General features: G+C 39.2%; 1 long non-coding RNA gene and 1 other non-coding gene across 2 annotated transcripts; one reads left to right on the top strand and one right to left on the bottom strand.

The window, feature by feature from the left end:
* Positions 1-5954: 5954 nt before the first annotated feature.
* Positions 5955-21899, bottom strand: LOC131221515 (uncharacterized). Its single transcript, XR_009159374.1, has 2 exons — positions 20327-21899; positions 5955-6398 (listed from the first exon to the last, which is right to left on the bottom strand). It is a non-coding gene; the product is annotated as an uncharacterized LOC131221515 (long non-coding RNA).
* LOC131222194 (small nucleolar RNA R71) lies at positions 16051-16157 on the top strand. Its single transcript, XR_009159903.1, has one exon. It is a non-coding gene; the product is annotated as a small nucleolar RNA R71 (small nucleolar RNA).
* Positions 21900-26470: the final 4571 nt, after the last annotated feature.

Genomic DNA, 26470 nt, shown 5'->3' with positions numbered 1-26470 from the left:
TACCCTTTACATTGATTCGTTATGTTTAAGTTTTCACTGTATTCTTTGTAAGGTAGTTATATATGTTTAGGTGTGTATATAATTGGCTAGATGAAATTAGGATGCTACAGATGAAGCCAAACTAAAGGATATGTCAGTTGAGGAATGGAAAAAGCTAAATAGGAAAACCATTGGACATATTCGACAATGGTTGGATGATAGTGTTTTTCACCATGTATCAAAAGAATCTTCCTCTAAGGCCTAATGGGAAAAATTAGAATCATTGTATGAAAGAAAACTAATGGGATTAAGGCTTTTTGAATTAGAAAGCTCATAAATCTTAAGTACAAAGAAGAGAGGTCTATTGTGGAGTACTTGAACGAGATGCAGAGCATTGTGAATTAGTTAACCACTATGAAGATGATGTTGGATGATAAACTACAAGGATTGTTATTACTTAGCTCCTTGCTTGACAATTGAAAAACTCTAGTGCTACCGCTTAGCAACTCAACCTTAGATGGTGTGGTTACTATGAGTCAAGTTACAAGTAGCATACTTAATGAGGAAACAATAAGAAAGTCACTTGGTTCTATTCACTCACAAGTACTTGCTACCAAAGTGAGGAGAAGAAGAAAAACTTGAAAGCCTCACCGTGAGAAGTTGTAAGGTAAATATAAGTCCAGGAAGGATGTCAATTTCTATAATTATGGCAAGTTGGGCTACTACAAAATGAATGCTGAAAACCTAGGAAGGAGAAAAAGAAAGAAAAAGGAAAGGAAAAGTAGGAAGATAAAAATACGACTGCCATTACATCTGATGGTGACGTTTTGATATTCACGTCTATGATATTGCGTGTCTCCATGGGGGGTATCAAGAAACCGAATGGGTAGTAGATACATGTGCTTCGTTTCATGCTACTTGCAAAAGATATCTTTTTGCAACATACATGCAAGTCATGTGTTATAGTGTTCTCAAGTTGGGCATGATAGTAGTTGGAGTAGGTGATGTGTACATCGAAATACTTTCTTTCAAAAAAAAAGAAAAAAAAAGATGTGGGTTGCATGTTTACCTTGAAAGATGTGAGATATTTTCTTGACCTTTGACTCAATTTAATTTCTGGACATGTGTTATGTGAGCTACTTCGGCAAAGGTGACTATAAGCTTATTAAAGGATTTCTTATTATAGCAAGAGGAAATACATGTTATACACTCTATAAGACTCAAGTAAAGGTGTGCAAGAATGGCGTAAGTACTGTGGAAGATACCTCTTCACCAAACTTATGACACAAGTGTTTTGGCCATATGAGTGAAAAAGGCATGCAAATTCTAGCAAAGAAGCAGATTCTTTCCAACATTAAAGGCACACTTCTTAATCCTTTTGATCATTATTTAGTAGGTAAACAATATAGAGTTTCTTTTTAGAAATCTTTAGAAAGATATTCATGCTTTTTAAGTTTGGTTCATTTTGGCATGTGTAGTCCCATGAAGTATAATTCTCTTGGTGGTGCATAATATTTTGTCAAATTTATTGATGATGCTTCTAGGAAGGTTTGGATTTATGCTATGAAAACCAAAGACCACGTGTATGAAAATTTTAAGCAATTTAATGCTAAGATTGAAAGAGAAACATACAAGAAGTTGAAGTGCATCCTGATAGAACATGGTGGGGATTATACAATAAAGTTGTTTGAGGGGTATTGCATAAAGAACAACATCAAGCATTAGAAGACAATTTACACGACTCCTTGGCAAAACGGTGTGACTGAGAGGATGAATGGAATAATTATTGAAAGAATCAGGAGCATGCTCTCTTCAGCCAAATTGCCAAAATCATTTTAGGGTGAGGCAAAGCGTACTACCCATTACCTAATTAACAGATCCCCTTTAGTTCATTTGAAGGGAGATATTCCAAAAAGAGTATGGAGTAGAAAAGAGATTTCGTAGTCTCATTTGAAAGTGTTTGGGTGCAAAGTGTATGTTGAGTGCCTAAAGAACATATAATAAAGCTTCATGATAAAATGATTCCAGTTCCTCCTCCCATAGTGAATAGTGATGGAGGAGAGACAAGAAAATGGAGTTGTTAATAATGATGTTCCTGTAAATAATGTAGATGATGTCGAATAAGAAGAGCAGGAGGAGAAGTCCGCTCAAGAGCCACCAGCTGAGTCTCAGCCAAGGTCTATAAGCAAGTGACAACCCTCAAGGAAGTAACCCTCTACAAAATATGTTACACTAGCTAATGCAGGAGAGCTTGAAAGATTCAAGGAAGCTCAAATTCATAAAGATAATGATAAGAAGAAGATGGATAAGCAGAAGATGGTTATGGAGGATGAGATGGCCTCATTGCATAAAAAGAATACCTATGAGTTGGTGGGGCTTCCAAATAGAAGAAAATCACTAAAGAATAAGTGGGTCTTGAAGTTGAAAAGTAATGGAAATGACAAATAAGTGAATTATAAAGCTCGTTTGGCTGTGAAAGGCTTTAGTCAAAAGAAGGCAATTGACTTTGATGAAATATTCTCTTCTGTGGTGAAGATTTCATCCATTCAAGTGATTTTGGGTCTAACTACAAGCCTTGGGCGAGCTTGGTGTGGGAAGGTAAGAAGCCGATGAGGTTGTAGATTTTTGCCTGGAAGCTCCTCTAAGGAGTGGTACCTGTTGACGAAAATATCTAGGCCAAAGGGGTTCATCTCTCCTCTTGATGCATATGCTGCATCGAATCTCCCAATAGTAGGTCGTCCATAGAATCCATTGAGCACCTTTTCCTCCTAGGCAACTTGGTTGATAGGATTTGGAAATATTTTGGAGACTTAGCAGGGATTCCACATCTGCAGGCCCTCCACATTGCTGGAAGATGGAACCAATGGTGGTCTACCCCAGCCCAGGTTACCAACTCGAAATCCATCCACAGGTTGGCCCCTTTGATCATTGTTTGGGAGATTTGGAAAGCACGGAATGCTTGTCGATTTGATGGAACCCCGGTCTCCATACCTGCCACCATAGGCTGCATATCTTAGTGGCTATCCAGAATCTCCACCGCACAGAGCAGGCTTCCCACTAAAGGTCTATACAGCAACAACGGTATCTATGTTGCAGCTGGTCAGTCTAGCCTGAGAGCCCAGAGGCAGTGCCGGTTCCAATTTGTCTGGTGGGTGGTACCGCCTTCGGATTGGTTTAAGCTGAACATTGATGTTCAGCTCACGGGAACCTCGGGCTCTTAGGCGGAGGGGGGCTCTGCAAAAATGATAATGATTCTCTTATCTTTTCTTTCTATGTTGGGTATGGTGTGGGTTCTAACAACAGAGCAGAATTAAGGGCGGTTTGTGACGGTCTTTCTCTTTGTAGATCCTCTGGGCTCAGTATGGTGGAGGTGGAAACGGATTCAAAACTTGTGGCGGATATGCTTAATGACAGATCTGATCCCATCTGTCCTAGGTCTGGAACCCCTGGTTGAAAGGGATAAATAATTTGAGGCAGACGAGCACCTTTCTGTTTAATGTTATCCCAAGAGAAGGGAATGCTCCAGTGGATAGCTTGGCATGCTCAGGCAGCGATCTCCAATCAAACGTCGTGATCACTGTTGTCAAGGACCTTCCCCTTGTCACGAAGGGCCTTATTTTTCTTGACAAAGTTGGCTTGGGTGCCATTAGAGAGATTAGATAGCCTACTTTTTGTACATATATTTTTTTTAAGTCCTTAGTATTTCCTTGTGCTCCCCCTAAGTTTGTTTTTTTTTTTTTTTTCCAGGTGGGCAGTCTGGGAAGTCTTTTACCTGTACATTGCTTACTCATATGAAATGATAGATTATCTTCTTAAAAAAAAAAAAAAAACTACAAGCCTAGACATTGAGATAGAATAGTTAGATATTAAGACAGCTTTTGTTCATGGCGACTTGAATGAAGATATTTATATGGAGCAGTTAGAAGGGTTTGAAGTGAGGGGTAAGGAACACTTGGTTTGCAAGTAAAAGAAAATTTTATATGGGTTAAAGCAAGCCCCAAGACAATGGTATAAGAAGTTCGACTAGTTCATAACAACTCATCGATATGATAGAACGCAAGCGGACCATCATGTTTAATTTAAAAAGTTTTCTGATAATAGCTTCATCATTCTTGTACTTTATGTTGATGACATACTAATTGTTGATTAAGATATTGGTAAAATTGACAGGTTGAAGAAAAGAGTTGTGAATTGCAACCAAATCTTGAGAAATTGGATCTAGGCACCCTGTTCACAATACCTGTACCTGTATTCCACTAACATCGCCCAGAATACTAAATTCCACATAATTATTTCGATCCACCTGAATATATACTTCCCAATAACCATTTCAGTTTATGGTTTTTAATGGTGTAAACAATATACAAATAGAAAAAGATATTTGCATAATGTTTACTACTCCAAACAAACAATATCAACTCACCTAAGGCCCTGTTTGGTAGACACCTAAAAAATGAGTTGATCTCATTTTGGTTAACAGAAACTATGCATTAATCTTGATCTCTAATAGATAATGAGTTCATGTTAAAAGTGATTATGTAATACAGATAAAAATCTCTAATACATAATTATTGTTAACTAAAATGAGATGAACATATTTGTGGAGCTACCAAACAGGTACTAAATGTGTCAAATAAAATTGCAGATTCAACTAAACAGAAAATATGAAGTAGAATTACTTGGTCTATTTGTTCCTAATATAAAGAAGCATGAGAATTAACATCTTTTAAGACTAAGATTATTGACATTGTTAAGCCAGCATTTATTACATGATTAGAAAGCCATAGCATAGATCTAAGCAAAAATTGTAATATTGTAGCTTGAAAATAGCTTTTTTCCTTCTAAGTTAAAAGTGAATAAAGAAAGAAAAAAAAAAAAACAAAAAGCAAAAACAAAACAGCACTAAACAGAATTCATATAAAATCTATATAGTCATCCAAATCTATATAGTCATATGTAGAAAACAGAATTCATACAAAGAACAAAACATCATTGAACTTTAGCATGCTTTAAGAACTGTTTGGGTATACCCCAAAATCACAACTGCATCTGCTTTTTGGTGATCCACCGAGCACCTGAGTCTACACAAAAGGAATTGCATTTCACAGGCTCCCATTATCTGTCCTAAACTGATGGTCAAACTGTTTCAAGCCACGGCAACTGGAAACTATTCGACAATATATATACCTAGGAACAAAAGCATGTCAACTCTAAAAAGGGTTTCGATAATGCAAATCCCTAATTCGGGATTCGACAATGCAAATCCCTAAAAAGGGATTCGACAATGCAAATCCCTAATTAGGTATTCTAAATTGCAGAAAGCAACACCAAGAAGGGAAAAGCTTTACATCATACTTGAGAATTATCAGAGATTCACGAGCAGTGGAAGGACGAACTGCAGCAAAGGGCCGAGGAGAGAGAGAGAGAGAGAGAGAGAGAGAGAGAGAGAGAGAGAGAGAGAGAGAGAGAGAGCTTGAGAGACTGGAGAGGGAGAGGTAAAGAGAGAGAGAATTGGTGCACGCTGGAGATGAAAGGGCGGAAATGTACACTACTAGAAAACTGGGCAAAGGCTACGGATTTAATCCGTAGCCATAGAGATATGGCTAGGGTTTTAGTCCGCAACATGATCGTAGTCGTAGGTGCCGTAACAATAAGTCTAAAACCTATGGCTACAGATTTAATCCGTAGCCATAGATTGCAATAGCTACAGATATAATCCGTAGCAACTATTTCCGTAGCAAAACTACCTACAGCTACAAATAGTATTGGTAGCTAAAAGTAGTGTTGGATCCGTAGCAATATGCTGAATTTAATAAAAGCTACGGTCAATATCCGTAGCTATTACCTACATTTAAAAAAAAATTATAATCATTTATTCATTCAATTACCACATGATCATTCATTCATTCAATTAATTGATATAGATAAAGACTTCATGGCTTACAAATCCATCTACCCATCTAAACTAATACAAATAAAGAATAATAGAAGTAATACATCACACTTAATTAATTACATGCATAATGAGAGAGTATTATATCTTACAAGCTCTTACAAGTGCCATCATGTCTCTCAGATATGGTTACACAATTATGTTGGAAGGGTAGAAAGAATTCAAAAAAAAAAAAAACCAAAGAAAAAGAAATAAAAAGAAAAGGTAAGGTAGAAACAAAGAAAAGTTCATCTCTACACCTTGCAAATCATCCCTGGCCACATATGAGCAGAAAGAGCTCCATATAGCCGTTCTACTCCTCGCGAAGAATATCATAGAATGATGAAGGGAGCCTTGCAAAATTGAATGAGATTGTGTGTGTCTGCGGCCTGCAACGTTGTGCATTGTGATCAGATAGATGTTCCTTGTCTTTAAAGTAATTGTTGAATGCGCACCATTAATCATCAGGGGTAAATACAAAATAGTTCTGCAAAAAAAACAAAAATAAATAAATCAGAGCATTTGAAACCAATAGAAACTTCAAAAGGCCAAGAGATTGTGCTACAAATTAGTTCAACTTTCCTGTTGAACTATGTGCAAAATTCACTTCAGGTAAGAGCTAACCATAAACGATACAAAGTCAACTTGTTCCCTGGACAACAAAAGCATGCAAGGAAAAGTCCAACAAGCACACTAACCAAACAAAGGCAACAAACATCTAACTAGTTTTCATGAAGAAACTGATTTGATTGTAATTAGCTAACCAAATATGGGGTCTTTATCCATGATCCAAACAATCTATTTGATTTATTTTATAAATGTAGGACATCAAAAAAATAAACATGATTCGTGATTTAGCTGCAAAAACCGATACTTCAAAGTTAGAATCCGAATGGGATTGGGACAAGTAATATGGTGAGCTAGAAATTTCTAAAAATGTACAAAAGAAAGAGAAGTTTATTCTATTTTCCATAATCTGGGTTGGGTGGTCTCATAGCTAACTAGATACTCAAGACCAGTACCATATGATATTTTCAATGTTTCCATGACTTACATTAACAAAACTTTACAAATAAATGATGACAAATAGGCATACAATGAGTTAAAAGAATAAGGCAGTGGAAAGAAACCAACAGCCATTTGATCATGCTTTCTAATAACCTGGGTTGTTCATCATTAATGTAACCTGGCAATGGAGGTTAAAGTCTTATGATAGTTCAACTTCTCGTAGAATTACCTTCACTATATCAGTAGTCTTAGAGCATGGAAAAAGGAATACTTCTATAATCCTAGTGTTTTAGTCGTCTGCCTAGTTGCCTTCAAGGATTGATGTTGATCACTGGTATAGATAGCGATGCTCATACAACATCTAAAGAGATGAATGGGGATATGAAAAGTATATTAACCAATTAAAGTCTAATCATGCAATGGTAATGTAAAGCAAATGGAAATAAGGAAAAACTAGATAAATTGACATAACGGTCCATTTCTTAGAAATATAACAACTATGCAATGGCAATTCCGCCATCAAGGTTTTTGAAGAGTCCCCATCCAAGGTAGGATGCATCAGATCAATGGTCTAAATACCTGGATGAAGACCATCCATCCACCGAACTTGAAAACTCAGGTCCTAAAAACAGAAACCAATGTGTCTCTACTTAAAAGGATACCTGGATTGATAATGGATTCGGTTGTAAAGGTCTGCCATTCTTTCATCACACTGACTGCTGCATTTCCTGCTATGGGTCAAGGAAACAGCTACCATAGCTAACAGCGGAAGTTGACACATGAGAGAAGAAGATATTAAGTAAACTACATGACCCACACATATATGATCGTGCCTAAGCTGAATTCGGCATTGTTCATGGGCTGATTGGTCAGTATAACATAATGAAATACAAATTCACGTCTCCAAAAGATTATTACTATTTTTAGAAAGGATACTTGCATAATGGGGAATATTTGGAGCACAATGAAACAACTTCCCAATACCATGACCACAATATGATTTGACCTGATCATAAAAGATCACCAGAATAGTGGTGAAAAAAAACCTCACCAGTGTTCACTCCCCAAGTATAGGGTTGTGATGTAGTAATAAACTCGGTGAGACCGAGGTCGAATCCACAGGGACTGAAACTTGTATGTGATCTGGAACTAACTAGATATAGAACTAGCAAAAAGATGTAATCTAAATTCAATGTAAATTGATGAATAATGGTGAGAGATTAAACTTAAGGAATTCAGAGGAAGGGAACTAGGGATTCAGAGGATCCACTTGTAGGGATCAGGGAGATCTTATGCCTGCATCAAGAATTATGGAATTTAAGCTGAACTTACTTGATCTGGTTTTTAAGAGATGAAAGTTAGGAAAGTTACCATCATCCAACCATGCCCAGGAGACGATGGTGAACAACAGGGCTTCCTGGCGTCATAAAAAAAAGGGGGAAAAGGAAATATTCAAAGCCATTGCAGACCCATTGTAATTTCAGTCACAACAGACCATTAAAGACTAAAAACATTCCTTCCATAATCACTAAAAAACCAAATTCAGTCCATGAATTTACATTAAAAGCATAGAATAGAATCTTCTATCTCGTTACAGGCTTCACCTCTTAGTCCTAGCTAAGGGGTTTAGCCACACATGAAAGGGGCTAAAATAAACAAATAAACAAAAGAAAAAGAAGAAAAAAAAACACAGCAAAAACCTTAAAGTTAAGAAAAAAAACTTCTCTTTCTCTTTCTCTTTCGTTCCAGCTTCCAGCTTCCGTTCATCCCCCAGTTTTTCTCTTTCTCTCTTGCTTATATGGTGGTCTCAACCTTCCTCGGCTGGGAGTGAGTAAGACGATGCGGAATGGTTGCCGCGAAATCGTTTCGCAACCAGTTTGCAGATTTCGGGATTCCTTGCGCAAACGTACCAAGCTGCAGCTGAACTTTTTGGATTGCTGATCCCTTCAGTTGAAATTCCGGCGACATAGCTAGGATCATGGCTGACCTGCGCTCCTACTAGACGGACTAGATCAACCATCTGATCAACAGGGGTGGACCACATCGTCCTGGATTTTTCAGATCGCGTGAACAGAGGCACGCACGTCCGGACGCTGTACTGCTGGTGGGGCCCACTTCACTGCTGGTTCGAGGAATCCACGACATCCACTATATTCTACTCACAAAACCGTTCTGATATGGTCGGTTTTGGATCGACGCTGAAGCGGCCCACTTGATTTTCCATATGACCGTTCAATTTGCATTTGAACGGTATTATCCTGTGTATGCAAGCATCAATTTGGAAAAACCTCATGTGTACGGTCGGTTTGACCTTCTGAAATAAATGGACGGTCCTGATTAGGGATATCTGCGATAATAGTGGCCCACCTGAAATCACCCACAACTCCCTGTTACGAACAGAGACGGTGATTTTCATTTTTTTTAAAATAAGGTCGGTCAAAACCGACTTTGACCGCTTTTGTTGGTTCGGTGCACAGCGGGTGTACACTCGCTGTGTACATTCGCCTCTTGAAGTGGGGTCTACCTTAATGTTTGTGGGAAATCGGATCCACTCGTCCCTTTTCTCATCTCATTTAATGGATCAAGTCCAAGTTTGAAGCATATCTGAATATCAGGTGGGCCTCAGCTCAGTAATTCATGGGCTGATCTGACCATTGGACCACTTCCATAGGGGTCCAACTACTGAAATTTGACGTGTACGGTTTATTTAGGGTCTTCAGGCCATATATGAAGTTTTGAGTCGATCAGATGGTGGGAATATTGTGACCTTGCATTCTGGACGTTTTTCAGGCCTATTTGAAGCGAGTGGCCGAAATTTCTCTGGTCTCTGGTGTGTAGATCCTCAATCTAGGCCCCATGGAGTCCCGTCCAATGCCTTGGTGATGCCAGAGCGCTACATCCATACCTTTAGCATCCTTTTTAATCCATGCTCATCAATTCTCCTTGCATCACAAACACGATTAAAATAGCTCATTAAAACAGTATCATGTTCGTAATTCAAGAGATAACTGGGGTCTAATATGCAATCTTTGACCCTCAACACAACCCCCAACCAGCATTTTGCTAGTCCCGAGTAAAGTGTGAGAAAAATAAGTTGAGAATTACAGAACAATTTCTATAAAATCGACTGATTTTTAAAAAACAATCCAGATCCTATAATTCTATAATTCATGAATGTTGGGCATTACTATCTTCTGAACTCGAGCGCACGATAGCTTCATAGTCGAGTTCAAAGTATTAATCCATCAATCAGAACAATTCTAAACATTAAGTTCCATGGGTGTATAGTATAATCTCGGCTTATTAACATGAAACTCACTTCTCAATTTCAGGATATCATTGGTAACCAATAAGATAATTCATGATAACCAAAACTTTCCTCACAGATCATCTTTTCATTCCTCCAACTTTTGATTTTTCTATTAAAAGTAACGCCAAAAAGAGGAATCAAATCCTCACCTATAGGGAGCAAACCTAAGGTAAAGGCTGTACACCCAACTCTTTTTCAAATATCATCCCTGGGGAGTCGAATCCTCACCTATAGTGAGCAAACCTGTGGTAAAGACTGATCGCCCAATCCATTCAATTTCCCAAGTTGGTTTCTTTCATGTTTAGTGATTACCTAATTAATCCTTCAATATTGAACTGAAACCTTAATATGCAAGCGAGATGTGTCGGCGAATTCATGACTCAATTAATGCTTATAAATTCTAATAATGGATTAACAATTCAAACTTAGCTGTGAAATTTAACAGATAACCGAATCCAAGAGTCGTAAATTACCAACATCATGTATTTTGCAATTCCCAGTGTCCCAGATGGCCATCAAAATCACATTGAATTCATACGAAATTCCAGAAAAATTGAAAATTTTCACATTTCACAATTTTTCACTCAAGACTAAGAAAACACTGATTAGGAAACCTAATCTCCCACCCCCAACCTAAGATCTACATTATCCTGAATGTAAAAGAAATAAGCATGCAATACACATGGGACAACGAAAATATAAGAGGAGTGATGGAAAGATAGTACCTGGACGAAAGAATCAAGAGGCTTTCCAAAGATATCTACGTAAGAGCGGGTCATCACAAGAGAGAAACCAACATAAGTAAAATAAAAATAACAGAAATGAAATCCTACCTACACAACTTTCGTAGATGCTCTCGATTGCATTTAGCTTATGCAACAAGCCTTTAAACCCCTAGGTTACCCCTAGTGGACGAGTTGTAGTCTCGTGAGGGTTTGCAGTAATGTTACCCACAAACATTGAACTAACTAATGATAAAAACGAAATGAAATGAAGAGCTGGGTTGCCTCCCAGGAGCGCTAAGTTTACCGTCTTCAGCCAGACAAATCAAGCAACTACCCTAGTCCTAAGAAAGCGATAAACCTACCTATACCTCCATCAGACTAGGAGATCAATCCTAGTAAACAGGAGCAGTCAGGGGCATGGACATGTCATCTGAATCAAATTTCTCGACAAATGCTTTCAATCGATGTCCATTGACTTTAAACTCCTTGCCATTGTCAGGATCTCTTATCTTAATGGCCCCATGAGGAAAAACAGTAACAACAATGTAAGGGCCGGTCCAACGAGATCGAAGCTTATCCGGAAAGAGATGTAATCGAGAATTGTACAAAAGGACCTTCTGACCAGGCGTGAATGATTTTCGCAAAATGTGTTGGTCATGAAATGCTTTCATCTTGTCCTTGTAAATTTTTGAATTATCGTACGCATCATTCCGGATTTCCTCAAGTTCATTTAATTGAAGTTTGCGGAGCGAGCCAGCGTTGTCCAGATTGAAATTAAAATTTTTGATCGCCCAGTACGCTTTATGTTCCAGCTCCATAGGCAAGTGACAAGCTTTCCCATAGACAAATCTAAAGGGAGACATTCCAATAGGGGTTTTAAAGGCAGTACGGTATGCCCATAAGGCATCAGTCAATCGGATTGACCAATCCTTACGATCAGGGTTAACCGTTTTCTCCAAAATGTGTTTAATTTTCCTATTAGAAATCTCAGTTTGCCCACTTGTCTGTGGGTGGTACGGGGTGCTCACCCTATGAGAGATACCGTATTTCTTCATTAAGCTTTCAAATGGTTTATTACAAAAGTGTGAGCCCCCATCACTAATGATGGCTCGAGGCGTTCCGAATCGAGAAAGGATGTTTTCTTTTAGAAATTTAATGACCGTGCGATGGTCATTACTTCGACACGGAATCGCTTCGACCCATTTAATGACATAATCCACGGCGAGCAAAATATACAGATTTCCAAACGATTGGGGGAATGGTCCCATGAAATCAATGCCCCAGCAATCAAATGCTTCAATGATAAGGATGGAATTCAAAGGCATCATATTTCGACGAGACAATGCTCCTAATTTCTGACAATGCTCACAAGCTTTGCAAAACTCATGAGTGTCCCTAAACATAGTGGGCCAGTAAAAGCCACACTGCAGAATCTTGGCCGTGGTCTTTTTAGCAGAAAAGTGACCACCACAGGCCTGTGAGTGACAGAAGGAGATGACGCTCTGATGCTACTCGTCTGGTACACTTCTCCTTAGGATTTGGTCTGGACAATATTTAAATAAATAAGGATCATCCCAGAAAAAGTTGTGCACCTCGGTGAAGAATTTCTTCTTATTGCGCAGTCCACTGTGCCGGTATAGCACCCGTAGCAAGATAATTAGCAATATCAGCAAACCAAGGTGAATGGGAGACTCTGAACAGTTGTTCATCAGGGAACATGTCGTTGATATGAGTCGTCTCAAGGGAATCGAGGTATGAAGGCAAGAAAGGTGATCGGCCACTACGTTCTCTACTCCCTTTTTATCTTTAATTTCCAAATCAAATTCTTGGAGTAGAAGGATCCATCGTATCAGGCGGGACTTAGAATCATTCTTAGAAAAAAGATACTTCAGTGCCGCATGATCTGTATAGATAACGATCTTGAATCCGATCAGGTTGGACCTAAATTTGTCCAAGGCGAACACTACGACTAAGAGTTCTTTTTCCGTAGTTGAGTAGTTCACTTGGGCCGGATTTAAAGTCCTACTCGCGTAATGGATGACGTAGGGCCTCTTATCTTTTCTCTGGCCTAGGACCGCCCCAAGAGCATAATCAGAAGCATCGCACATAAGCTCAAAAGGAAGGCTCCAGTCAGGTGGCTGCATGATAGGTGCAGTGGTTAACGTGCCCTTAAGCTTGGTGAAAGCTTCCTGGCATTGCTCAGTCCACTTGTACGGAGCATCCTTTTGAAGAAGATTATATAAAGGACGAGAGAGGAGACTAAAGTCCTTTATGAATCGCCTGTAAAATCCTGCGTGTCCTAAGAAGGATCGCACGTCTCTGATGTTCTTGGGTGGAGGTAGGTCAGAGATAAGATCGATTTTTGCCTTTTTTACCTCGATTCCCTTGGACGAGATGAAATGCCCAAGGACAATTCCCTTCTGAACCATGAAATGACACTTCTCCCAATTAAGTACCAAGTTCTTTTCTTCACATCTTTTCAGCACACATTTAAGACTTTCCAAGCACTTGCTGAAAGATGGACCGTAAACAGAGAAATTGTCCATGAAGACCTCTACGTATTGCCCCACCATATCAGAAAAGATACTAAGCATACGTCACTGAAAGGTGGCAGGGGCATTACATAGTCCGAATGGCATCCTTCGGTAAGCAAAGGTGCCGTAGGGACATGTAAATGTGGTCTTTTTCTGGTCTTCAGGGGCTATCTCTATCTGGTTGTAGCCCGAATACCTGTCAAGGAAACTGTAATAGGAATGACCAGCTAACCTTTCCAGGATCTGATCAATGAATGGTAAAGGAAAGTGGTCTTTCCTCATGACGGTATTCAACTTCCTGTAGTCAATGCACATTCTCCAACCAGTAGCGACTCTAGTTGGCACGAGTTCATTGTTAGCATTGGCTACGATGGTGATTCCGGACTTCTTAGGGACCACTTGAGTTGGACTCACCCATTGACTATCAGATATAGGGTATATGATACCGACGTCCAATAGTTTAAGAACCTCGGCCTTAACCACTTCCTTCATGTTTGGATTTAGTCTACGTTGTGGTTGCCGAACGATTTTTGCATTATCCTCAAGATATATGCGGTGAGTACAAATCGAGAGATCGATTCCCTTGAGGTCCGCTATCGTCCATCCCAGGGCTCCTTTATGCTCAATGAGAGTAGATATGAGCATACTCTCATGTTCTTTCTCCAGGTGGGCAGAGATCACCACCGGGTATGTCTCATCTTGACCTAAATAGGCATATTTCAAATCAGAGGGCAAAGGTTTTAGGTCAAGCTTCGACGGCTTGAGGTTAGACGGTAGAGGTATTACATCGGTTTGTGACAAATCTTCAAATTGTGGCCTCCACCGGTTAACTTCAAGTACCGGTGCAGTATCAAGCAAGACACACGTCTCCCTAATCATGTCATCATTAAAATCATGGGAGTGGGCCAGGCACGTCTCTATAGAGTCAGAGGATAAGGTTAGAGGTGTCGTATCTTCCACTAAAGAGTCAATCATGTTAATGTCGTGGAAATCGTCATCCTCTTCTAAGTTTCTACCGTTATTGAAAAAGATGTTTGACTCTAATGTCATATTCCCAAAAGACATAGTCATGACACCATTCCTACAATTGATAATTGCATTTGAAGTGGCAAGGAATGGGCGGCCAAGAATGACGGGGATTTGAGTGCTTATGTTATTGATGGGTTCGGTGTCTAGGATGATAAAATCTACAGGGTAGTAAAATCTATCAACTTGGACCAACACATCCTCAATTATCCCTCTTGGTACACGAACAGTGCGATCAACAAGTTGTAGTGTGGTTAGGGTGGGTTTTAATTCACCTAGACCTAACTGTTTGTATATCGCGTAGGGAATCAGATTGACGCTCGCTCCTAAGTCAAGAAGTGCATGATCAATTCGATGGTCCCCGATTATACATGATATGGTTGGGCTACCGGGATTCTTGAATTTCTGTGGCACATCTTGCTTTAGGATGTCACTCACTTTCTCGGTCAAGAAGATCTTCTTTTGAATACTCTGCCGTCGTTTGGTCATGCATAAGTCTTTCAGGAATTTGGCATATGAAGGTATCTGTTTCAGACATCAAGTAGAGGAATGTTGACTTTCACTTGTTTCAACACCTCTAGGATATCCTGAGAGTTAGAGAGCGGTTTTGGTGAAACCAACCGTTGGGGGAACGGAGCTAATGGCTTCTCTAGAAGTTCCGGTTCTAATTTTTGTGGGGCATCACTAGATCCATCATTGTTGTCCTCTTCTGGTTCTTGAGGCTTTTCGGGCCTAACCGGAAGAGTTTTATCGATGATCTTTCCGCTCCTAAGAGTGGTGATGGATTTAGCGTGCCCCATCTGATTTGAAGAGCTGGGATCATTAATCTCGTACTGCAGTTTAGGATTGGGGAGAGGTTGTGCAGGAAGCATCCCCTTTTCTATAACCGTCATACGAGAATCTATCTTTTGCATAAAATCTGTAATTCCCAGCATTGCCTGAGCCAGCTCTTGTATGGAGTTTTGAACCGGTTCTTCTTGAGGTTTCACTTGATTTGGATTTTGATTGAAAAAACCTTGAGGGGTAGCCATTTGTCCATTCCTCCAACTAAAGTTTGAATGATTTTTCCAACCAAGATTGTACGTATTGGAGTTAGGTCCAGTAAAAAGTCTTTGATAGTTGTTTACGGCATTAGCTTGTTCATTCAACACTCCTCGAAAGGCGGGTATTGTAGGACAATTTTCAATTGTATGAATGTTGCAATCACAGATGCCGTAAACAATTTCATTAACCTTATCCTTCTTTCCTTCTATGGCCTCAACTTTCCTTATGAGCATAGTCACTTTACACTTGAGATCATCCTCTTCTTTCAAGAGATATAATCCACCTTTCTCCTTTAATTGAGTCGGCCTAGACGTGGTGTTCGACTTTGGGTAATAGTCCCATGATTGTGTTTTTTCAGCAAGACTATCGAGGTAATCCCATACCTCGTCAATATCTTTATTAATGAACTCTCCATTACACATTGTCTTGACCATTTGGCACATGGAAGATGTCAGTCCATCATAGAAAAAATTTGTAATGTGCCACGTTTCAAATCCGTGTTGTGGGCATGAACTGACCAAATCTTTGAACCTTTCCCAACATTGGAAGAATGTTTCATCTTCCTTTTGGGCAAAGTTCGTGATTGCTTTTCTGAGGGTAATTGTTTTATGATGTGGGAAGAATTTTTTTTATGAATTCTCTCTGCATGTCATTCCATGTGCCAATGGATCTAGGATGCAGTGAATATAACCGCGTCTTAGCTTTCTCTTTTAAGGAAAAAGGAAAGAGTTTCAGCCTGATTGTATCCTCAGATACATTAGGAAAACATAATGTAGCTATAATCTCATCGAACTCTTTCAAATGTAAATATGGACTCTCTGATTCAAGTCCATGGAATTTGGGAAGGAGTTGGATAACTCCTGGCTTGATGTCCATTTGTCCTGTGTTTTCAGAGAAAATCATGCATGAGGGCGTACTCACTCCCGCCGGTTGTAGATAATCTCGTAAAGTACGAGGCGGGGGTGCCTGATGCACCTCGTTCTCATCTTGGGTATCCTCCACCCTAGGTGGAAGTAGAGGAGGTTGGTCTTCAGCCATAACTTCAATTAATTCAGGGAAATTCAAGTGGTATCTAGTCCTGCGATGGATAATCAACCCCTCAACCAATCCTCCTTCAGTCAAGAGACGTCGAGTGTTGTCACGGGCCCACTTGGGCATGAAACTCTCACAGCCCTCAATTAAATTCAAAACTTATTCCTAAGAAAGGAAAAGAAAATCTAGAAAGAAACAGAGAGTTGGAAAGAAATTACCAAATTGGAGTCCCTAAGTTAAAAATCTGCAAAATAAAATAAAATAAGTTAGATTCTAAAAGGAGAAGAACAATTCTTTAAAAGAAAGATAGCAGTAAACTGATTTCTAAAAGAAAGAATTCCTAAAAGAAAGTGGAAATTTCTAAAATAATTTAGGAAAGTCCTAAACTAGAAAGTAAATTACTAAAAGGGAACTGAAAAATAGAAAGTAGGGAAGGAGCTTACCGAATTAGAAATTTCTATCTTAAAGCCCTACAAAATAGAAAGGTTAGTTTCTAAACAAAAATTGTAAAAATAAATGAGGAACCAAAATTAGATTATAAAAAAGTTAAGATTAGAAAGTTAATAAAAATAAAAATAGAAAGTTAATTCCTAAAAAGGGAAATAACTAACCTAGTTTCTAAAAACAAAAGAGAAAAATTTTCAAAAATAAACTATTTCCTACAAATAGGAAAATACTAGAATTAGAAGATTTTTAAAATTTAAACCCTAAATTTAAAAGTGGAAAAAGTAGAGAAATTAGGAAGGAATTACCAATTTAGGGACTTATGTCAGGATCCTACAAAACATGGAAACAAGTTAGATCCTAAAATAGAAAATCTAAACCTAAAGTTAGAAAAAATCCTAATCTTAAACTAATCCTAAAACTAATTAATTTCAGAGAATCGCAATCGTCAGTCCCCGGCAATGGCGCCAAAAACTTGTTCACTCCCCAAGTATAGTGTTGTGATGTAGTAATAAACTCGGTGAGATCGAGGTCGAATCCACAGGGACTGAAACTTGTACGTGATCTGGAACTAACTAGATATAGAACTAGCAAAAAGATGTAATCTAAATCCAATGTAAATTGATGAATAATGGTGAGAGATTAAACTTAAGGAATTCAGAGGAAGGGAACTAGGGATTCAGAGGATCCACTTGTAGGGATCAGGGAGATCTTATGCCCGCATCAAGAATTATGGAATTTAAGCTGAACTTACTTGATTTGGTTTTTAAAAGATGAAAGTTAGGAAAGGTAGCATCATCCATCCATGCCTAAGAGATGATGGTGAACAACAGGGCTTCCTGGCGTCATAAAAAAAAGGGGAAAAGAAAATATTCAAAGCCATTGCAGACCCATTGTAATTTCAGTCACAATAGACCATTAAAGACTAAAAACATTCCTTCCATAATCACTAAAAAACCAAATTCAGTCCATGAATTTACATTAAAAGCATAGAATAGAATCTCCCATCTCGTTACAGGCTTCACCTCTTAGCCCTAGCTAAGGAGTTTAGCCACACATGAAAGGGGCTAAAATAAACAAATAAACAAAAGAAAAAGAAGAAAAAAAACACAGTAAAAAGCTTAAAGTTAAGAAAAAAAACTTCTCTTTCTCTTTCTCTTTCGTTCCAGCTTCCAGCTTCCGTTCATCCCCCGGTTTCTCTCTTTCTCTCTGGCTTATATCGTGGTCTCAACCTTCCTCGGCTGGGAGTGCGTAAGACGATGCGTAATGGTTGCCGCGAAATCGTTTCGCAACCAGTTTGCAGATTTCGGGATTCCTTGCGCAAACGTACCAAGCTGCGGCTGAACTTTTTGGATTGTTGATCCCTTCAGTCAAAATTCCGGCGACATAGCTAGGATCATGGCTGACTTGCGCTCCTTCTAGACGGACCAGATCAACCATTTGATCAACAGGGGTGGACCACATCGTCCCGGATTTTTCGGATCGCGTGAACAGAGGCACGCACGTCCGGACACTGTTCTGCTGGTGGGGCCCACTTCTTCACTGCTGGTTCAGGAATCCATGACGTCCACTATATTCTACTCACAAAACCGTTCTAATATGGTCGGTTTTGGATCGATGCTGAAGCGGCCCACCTGATTTTCTATATCACCGTTCAACCTGTGTTTGAACGGTATTATCCTGTGTATGCAAGCATCGATTTGGAAAAACCTCATGTGTACGGTCGGTTTGACCTTTTGAAACAAATGGACAGTCCGGATTAGGGATATCTGCGATGATGGTGGCCCACCTGAAATCACCCACAACTCCCTGTTGCAAACAGAGACGGTGATTTTCATTTTTTTTAAAAATAAGGTCGGTCAAAACTAACTTTGCCGCTTTTGTTGGTCCGATGCACAGCGGGTGTACACTCGCTGTGTACATTCGCCTCTTGAAGTGGGGTCTACCTTGATGTTTGTGGAAAATCGGATCCACTCGTCCCTTTTCTCATCTCATTTAATGGATCGAGTCTAAGTTTGAAGCATATCTGAATATCAGGTGGGCCTCAGATCAGTAATTCATGGGCTGATCTGACCATTAGACCACTTCCATAGGGGTCCAACTATTGAAATTTGACGCGTACGGTTTATTTAGGGTCTTCAGGCCATATATGAAGTTTTGAGTCGATCAGATGGTGGGAATATTGTGACCTTGCATTCTGGACGTTTTTCAGGCCTGTTTGAAGCGAGTGGCCGAAATTTCTTTGGTCTCTGGTGTGTAGATCCTCAATTTAGGCCCCATGGAGTCCCGTCCAATGCCTTGGTGATGCCAGAGCGCTACATCCATACCTTTAGCATCCTTTTCAATCCATGCTCATCAATTCTCCTTGCATCACAAACACGATTAAAATAGCTCATTAAAACAGTATCATGTTCATAATTCAGGAGATAACTGGGGTCTAATATGCAATATTTGACCCTCAACAACCAGGGCACTTGGACTGTCCAACCAATCGATCTATTTTGAAAATTCGAGACATCTGATCCAAGAAGATAAAATGGATGATCAATGTCATTTATTGGAAGATACATCCAATCAACAATTTGAGTCATTTGTTTGTTGGGAGGCATCATGGATCACTAATATTTTCTAGACACACACTTTTATCAGATGACCTTTACTAGCCCATCCATGGCTTGGAAAATGGATGGCTATAAAAAATAAGGGCATCGTGCTAGTGGAACAAATCATCCATCTATGTGATTCTGCATTGTGCTAGTGGAACAAAACCAATCTGTGTGAATTTTGCATGGTCGCCCGGTGTGTTCTTGATCTAATAAACCAATTTGGTTGGATTGTCCAAGTGTCCCAATGGGCTCATTTACACCATATAAATGACCATCATTTCCCCACACACATAGTAGAGAGAGAGAGAACATAGAGAAATGCTCCCATAAAACTGTTTTGACCAGTCCAATTTGTTCAACATGAGAATCTCACGTATATATAAGTACACACAACAACGTTACAATTCAGGCTTAGTAACCTAGGCCGCTCATCTACTGGGTTAAATCATGGGATGGGCCACACTAGTATCTTCCCTAGCAGATGCTTCTCTTCATCAAATTCAAATGGATTAGCAAGTTCCAACCACTGGCTAGAATATGGGACCATCTGATGAGGAAGATCTTTGTGGTAGGCATCTCCCATCCATTGGATCACCAAAAGGTGTCCACTGCATAGTTCAACGGCTTGAGCAAATGCTCGATTCTCCTAAATATTGGATAATTGCTATAGAGAAAAACAAACTCACCTCACCATCCATGTAGATAAGGCATTACCGGCAAACTCATCACTGGCGAAATTCACAAACCCAAATCCCCTCTACCTCCCAGGGTCTCTGTCGGTGATAACCTTTGCTGCATCACAACCAAGGACAACCAGATACAAGGTTTATAGGCATGTAGAATTCCTTGTTGTCATTATGTCGTGGTCATAAGCCATCCTACTACAACGAGTTTGTGTTAAAATTTAAATTTGCAGGTACATAATGTTACATAATTTAATATTGTGAGAGATCTTCCAAATAAAAAAGACAGAAGATGGCATCGAGTTAAACTTATTACCTTATTGCTTTGAGAAAATGATGGAACATCTCAAGAATCAAAGCATCAAATTTGAGGTCCAGCATCACAACACATGACCTAACCTTTGCCACAGTTTCAAGAATAGAAAACCTCTTAGAATATGAAGATAAGAGGACAAAAGGAATTCAAAGATATTATCGAATATCTACAGATAAGAGAAATGCTCCCGTACTCTTGATTATGTGAATAGTGTATTATAGTCAGCATGACAGAGATGCACAAGTGAATTGAATTGCAAACATTCCGTTTAATCAAGAAGAAATAACAAAATGAATGATGTTTCCAAATTATAGTTTCGTTCCTTTCCAATACTTATATCATAGATGGGCTACAAAAAAAAAAAATCACTCTGGATTGGCATTGGATTATAGTTTAGTGGCAAGATAGGAGAGTTACAAAAGTCCACCAATAATACCTTGGGCCTTGCTGGAAAATCTCCCAGAAGGAAAATTAGTAAACCTCAAAAAATAGACAGTTTAAGAAAGAAAATAAAGCAATGGTTCACACTTAAACTCTCATACCCGCTTTTACAATATGAAAACCTAAACATGCTATGTAAAGTCTCCACCTGAGCATTCTAAAATACCTCTTCGATTCTAAAGAGTGAAATCTTGATTATGTCCCACCACACCACAGGACCTGCATGAATAAGCAGCTAGACAAAGACATCAGAATTAAGCCTGTGAAAAACATTTACTATTCTAGTATTAGATGTAACTGCATCAACAATACAGAGTGCATTGAAAAATATGGTCTTTGGTAGGAAGACTATTGATCTGATGGACCCTCTGTCGATGGGAGGCATACAAAATGCCCATAGATTGGAAGATCCTACCCATTTGATTGGTTAGCTAGAAACAATGTATAATCATTAGAAGGAAATAAGAAGAGTTCCAACAAATCAGGTATCAATACTATTCCTAATCAGCATCTATCTCTAAAATGAAATGCCAAAGAACTATAAAAATAAAAATAAAAATAAAAAAATAAAAAAAAGAGAGAAAAAAATGAATAAAACATACTCCCCACATTTGCAACAAAAGCACACAAGGGTGCTCCCAATAAACCTCCTGAATTTCAAGTGAGACTAAAATGCCTCTATAATACGTACAGTTGAGGAGAACAGAGACATTTCCAGGTTAAATAAGCAGGACATAACAGTATGAAATTCTGTAAAACACAAGTTCTTAATCAGTAGTCAATTGGTGAATCAAGATGGCTCTCTCAGTGGTATATGACTCTTACTTATATGTGGTGGGACCTGTTTGGTTTAAAAACCACATAGAGGCGAAGTTGATGGCCAATCCAAGTAATCCACTGGCTGTTGCCACCACCCAAAATGATACACACAGCTAGCAAATTTCTGTTGAAGGGGCCGATGGTGATACATCAGATTCCATCCGGCTAACATGGGTAGACACCTTGGAGGAATGAGTGTTGTGAGAGTAATTAGATGGAGGGGCAGATGGATCACCTTGGAGGAATGGCAAATGGATGGGGATAAATTGCTTCGAGAACTCTAAGCTAACGTTGGTTTTCAACCTCCACTTATTCATCAAATTTTCTTAAGAATAAGTAGAATAGAACAAACTAATACACATGGTTTAATTTCACATACCCTTTGAAGTCGATCTTCCAGTTGATCTTTCATTCTTCGTCTCTCGATCTCTCGTTGATGACAGACAGACTTGGCCACCCGTCGTACTTACATCAACTCCACAATATCTTCACATGAGTTGGATATTTTAGTTAATTTCAGATTAACATTTACAAGCCATGATTTTTGGGGTTAAATGGTATAAAAATTTTGAGATTCAAGAAATTGAAATTACTTACACTCTTTGAAAATTTTGGGCTTGGAATTCCCTCTACGAAGGTCTGGAATGGTGGGATCATTTGAAGTGGGGAGCTGAACTCAGTATTCGTTAAGGAAGACATGATTCCATCACCGTCTTTTAGTTCATCAAAAGATAGAAGGACTGCCACTGTAAGCTCCTTAATACATTATGACTAGCTGAAGCAAAAAAAATGCCACAAAGCAGCCACTCCTCTAGCCCCATTCCAACTATACTTGAGACCAAAATCGCTCTCCCAAATCTGGAAGGTGAAATCCCTAATTCTAAAAATTCTTAGATTCCCAAAATCCCCATATCCCCAATTTGTAAAATCAGGAAAACCCAAATTCAGGGTCTACATTCAAATCTATAAGCCCTAAAATCCCCAAATCCCTAGATGAGGGCCCACATTCGAATTGGAAATCCAGAAATTACTAAATCCCCAAATTCATAAATCAACATTGAGATTAAGAGACATTAAGAGAGACAGAGAGAGAGAGAGAGAGAGAGAGAGAGAGAGAGAAATACCTCGCGTTCGTGAATGTAATTCAATAGAGCTTTAGAGAGAGAGAGAGAGAGAGAGAGAGAGAGAGAGAGAGAGAGAGAGAGAGAGAGAGAGAGAGAAATGGAGATCGTGATTGAGAGAGGAATGAAGGTGGTGCGTGGGTAGGGAGGGCCTTGGACCACCACTCGGCCAACGTCAGCCATACGAGGGAGTCCCTCACGCAGTCGAGGATCGGCAGGGAGAGAGAGAGAGAAGTGGGGAGGAGATAGAGAGAAAGGAGCGAGAGGGAGAACTGTAATTCCACATCTGGGCGCGAGAATGAAAAATGAAAGCGGGGATTTTTTGTTTTATGGGCGCGAACACCAAATTGAGATGAACGGTCATGTTAGGGCCTCTGTGTGGCCCACTATGATGTATGTCATTTATCTATGCCTTTCATTCAATTCAAATAATTTTTTAGGGAATTTTTCTAAAAAAGGAGGCAAATAGAAGACTCGTATGGACCACACCATAAATCAATAAAAGGCACTTAATCTCCATTGTTTCCTATGGTGTGGTCCACTTGAACTTTACATTTACCTAATTTTTAGGGCTAATGCGTTAAAATGATCTGTTAAATGGATGGACGGCTTAGATTAAACATAAAAATTGTTGCGGGCCCCATAGAACTTCTAAGGGACCATCAATTCGCACCTTAGAGGTGGTGGGGTTAGAGTATTTAGCTACGAATTAAATTCGTAGTAATATAGCTACGTTTTATATCCGTAGCTAAATACTCCAATCATCTGTAGCCTTTGCTCATTTTTTTTGGTAGTGGTAGGTAGGGTTTTTTATTTTTCTTTTTATAGGACCCTTTGCCCGTGGCTGTTAAAACCGGCTACGAGCAAACGGTAGCCCCGTCCATCGTCTAAGCTACACTTTCTTGTAGTGTCTGATGTAGTCAAGTGTGATAAGGTGCCATGTCATAGGACATTCTCTTGTGTCAGGTACGTTGGACGTGCTTCTTTTATCACATTGGGGCCCACCGTATGAATGATGTGGATCACCGGTCTAAGGGCCTTGCAAGTACAAACTAAAAGCCCAAAAGTGTTTCACATACTCATGGGGGCAGCACTAACCTCTTGGGCTAAGTTTATAACTCACCCAAGTGCTATGACAAAATACAGCTATAGCTCTGTGCGAGAGCCACAACTCGCTCACAGACATTGTCATTTGTACGTGCACACCAATCTAGACCATCCAACTAATGGACTTCATTGTTCATGGAGAGGTTCAAACAACACACATTAGTTCACGTGTTAATCGTATTTATGACTAGCAGCACTCGAATCACTTATTTTTACACCTAGGCCCACTTGATGAAAAAAAGGCTCACTTGGTTCATCTCTCTCTCTCTCTCTCTGTCTCTCTCTCTCTCTCTTTAAATTTTTAGTCTTTGAGTTATTTAATGTTGGGGGCCGTTGCACAAAACTTTAGGATCTAGCCTCCCAAAAACACCAGAACTATGAGATAATAAAGCAATGAAATAATCAAAGCACAAACCACACGACACAAGAGATTTTTACGTGGAAAACCCTCAAAAAGGTAAAAACCACGGGACCTAGTTCAGATTAATAATCCAGTATGAAGTAGAACGTTACAACTGATCACAGGCACATACCGCTTGGATGAAATCTTCTTCACTCACGTAGGAGCGGATGAACAATAAAAGAATAAAAGAAAAATGGAGAGATCTCACCGATCACGAGGACGTAGAAGTGCTGAGATGTCGAGTGCACAGTAGATCACCTCTACGAGTAGAACCTCTCTTCCACAAGCTTTCCTCTCTCTCTCTCTCTCTCTCTCTCTCTCTCTCTCTCTCTCTCTCTCCCTCACTCACACCTTTGATAGCCCTAAACCCTTTAACAAACCCTTGCAAAGCTTTAGGAAATTCTCTTGCATTCCTAGAACAGTCCTAGGTACCCCTATTTATAATTTAGGCAACTTGCTTTCACACTTCTTTGAAAACCGCCTCAAATTTAATGTCCGCACAAAATCTGAACATGAATCTGCGTAACCTCAACTGGTCGAGCAGAGTCCTCGACCGGTCAAGCGGCCCACTCGACGGGTCGAGTACCTCGCTCGACTGGTCGAGCACCATGGAGTTCCAAATTAATTTGCTCGCTGGACTTTGAGTCGAGCACCACTCGACAGGTCGAGCAGTGCTCTTGACTGGTCGAGCAGCGCAGTGATTTCACTGTTTGTGACATCCGAATCGCACCACATCTCCTCTGACCCAAGGAGGAAAACCCCATCATTTAATACTCTGGTGGCACTTGATGTGCCATCACGTAGAAATGATACACATGACCTATTTAATACAATAAATTATGGAACCACTGTCACTAAGCTACATTCTAAAAATTAGATGGGTTAGACAATCCAAACCTTAAACTCATGGAACCCTTTGTTTGAAATAAGACCATCAAATACATTTCATTTCTAACCATCCAATAAATTTGGAGCAATCTAATAATTTAATATCCAGATAGTTGTATTATTTTGTTCATGATACATCTAAACTTGTGCTCATAATTTGTACAGTTAGTTCAAAGAAATTGTATGCCACATATTAATTTCTTAGTAATTTTTGTCCGTGTATCATCAATGACACTATCAGAGTATCAAAGTATTTATGTTATTTTACTTTTTATTTATGCTAGGCCCACTTGCACATCTGATACAGTCACACGTGATAAAACAGGACATTGTCCTGTACATCAGGTGTGCGAAACTATGTAAGCCACATTACCAAAGTTCTGTCCAGCATACTTGATCTTCATGCTTGGGTAGGAAAAACGTGCCTGTTTTACCAATAGAGATGAAACTCTAAGGCTAGTTTGGGGGGCGCCTCAAAATAAGTTGATCTCCTTTAAGTTAATAGTAATTATGTATCTCTAACACATAACATTGGTTATGTATTAGTGGCCTAGATTTCTAACATATATAATTATTGTTAAATAAATTGAGGTAAACTCATTTTTTTAGGCGTCTACCAAACAGGACCTAGGACTCAAGCACAAGATCCATGCCTTAGGCTAGGATTTCAATCTGAAGTACAATTACTATGAGTAGAAATAAGAAAATCAAAATTTCGCTAGTATTAGTAGGAATTGGACTCCAAATTGAAACATAACAACAATTTGAGGTTTATTTCCTCATTAGGCTTTATTAATCTTCTTTATTAATCCATACACTGGAATTCAATTCACTTTCACATCATAACACAGTAGGAAGGGAAAACACGGTTTCAAATAAATGCAGCATCATGAATAAACATGATTATTATACTGTCTTACAATTAGATTTATTGGGAGAAACTGATCTGAGTCGAACGTTATGCAGGTACCCAGGGGAAAACCTTGCGAAGGTTGTCCAAAGCAAAATGGTAGCTGTTTAAAGCAAAATAGTAGCATGAATAGATACATGCA

The sequence above is a fragment of the Magnolia sinica genome, chromosome 12 (genome assembly GCF_029962835.1).
Source record: "Magnolia sinica isolate HGM2019 chromosome 12, MsV1, whole genome shotgun sequence".
NCBI classification, from domain to species: Eukaryota; Viridiplantae; Streptophyta; class Magnoliopsida; order Magnoliales; family Magnoliaceae; genus Magnolia; species Magnolia sinica.
Note: the sequence above shows the minus strand (reverse complement) of the source record. Positions and strands in the feature narration are given on the sequence as shown.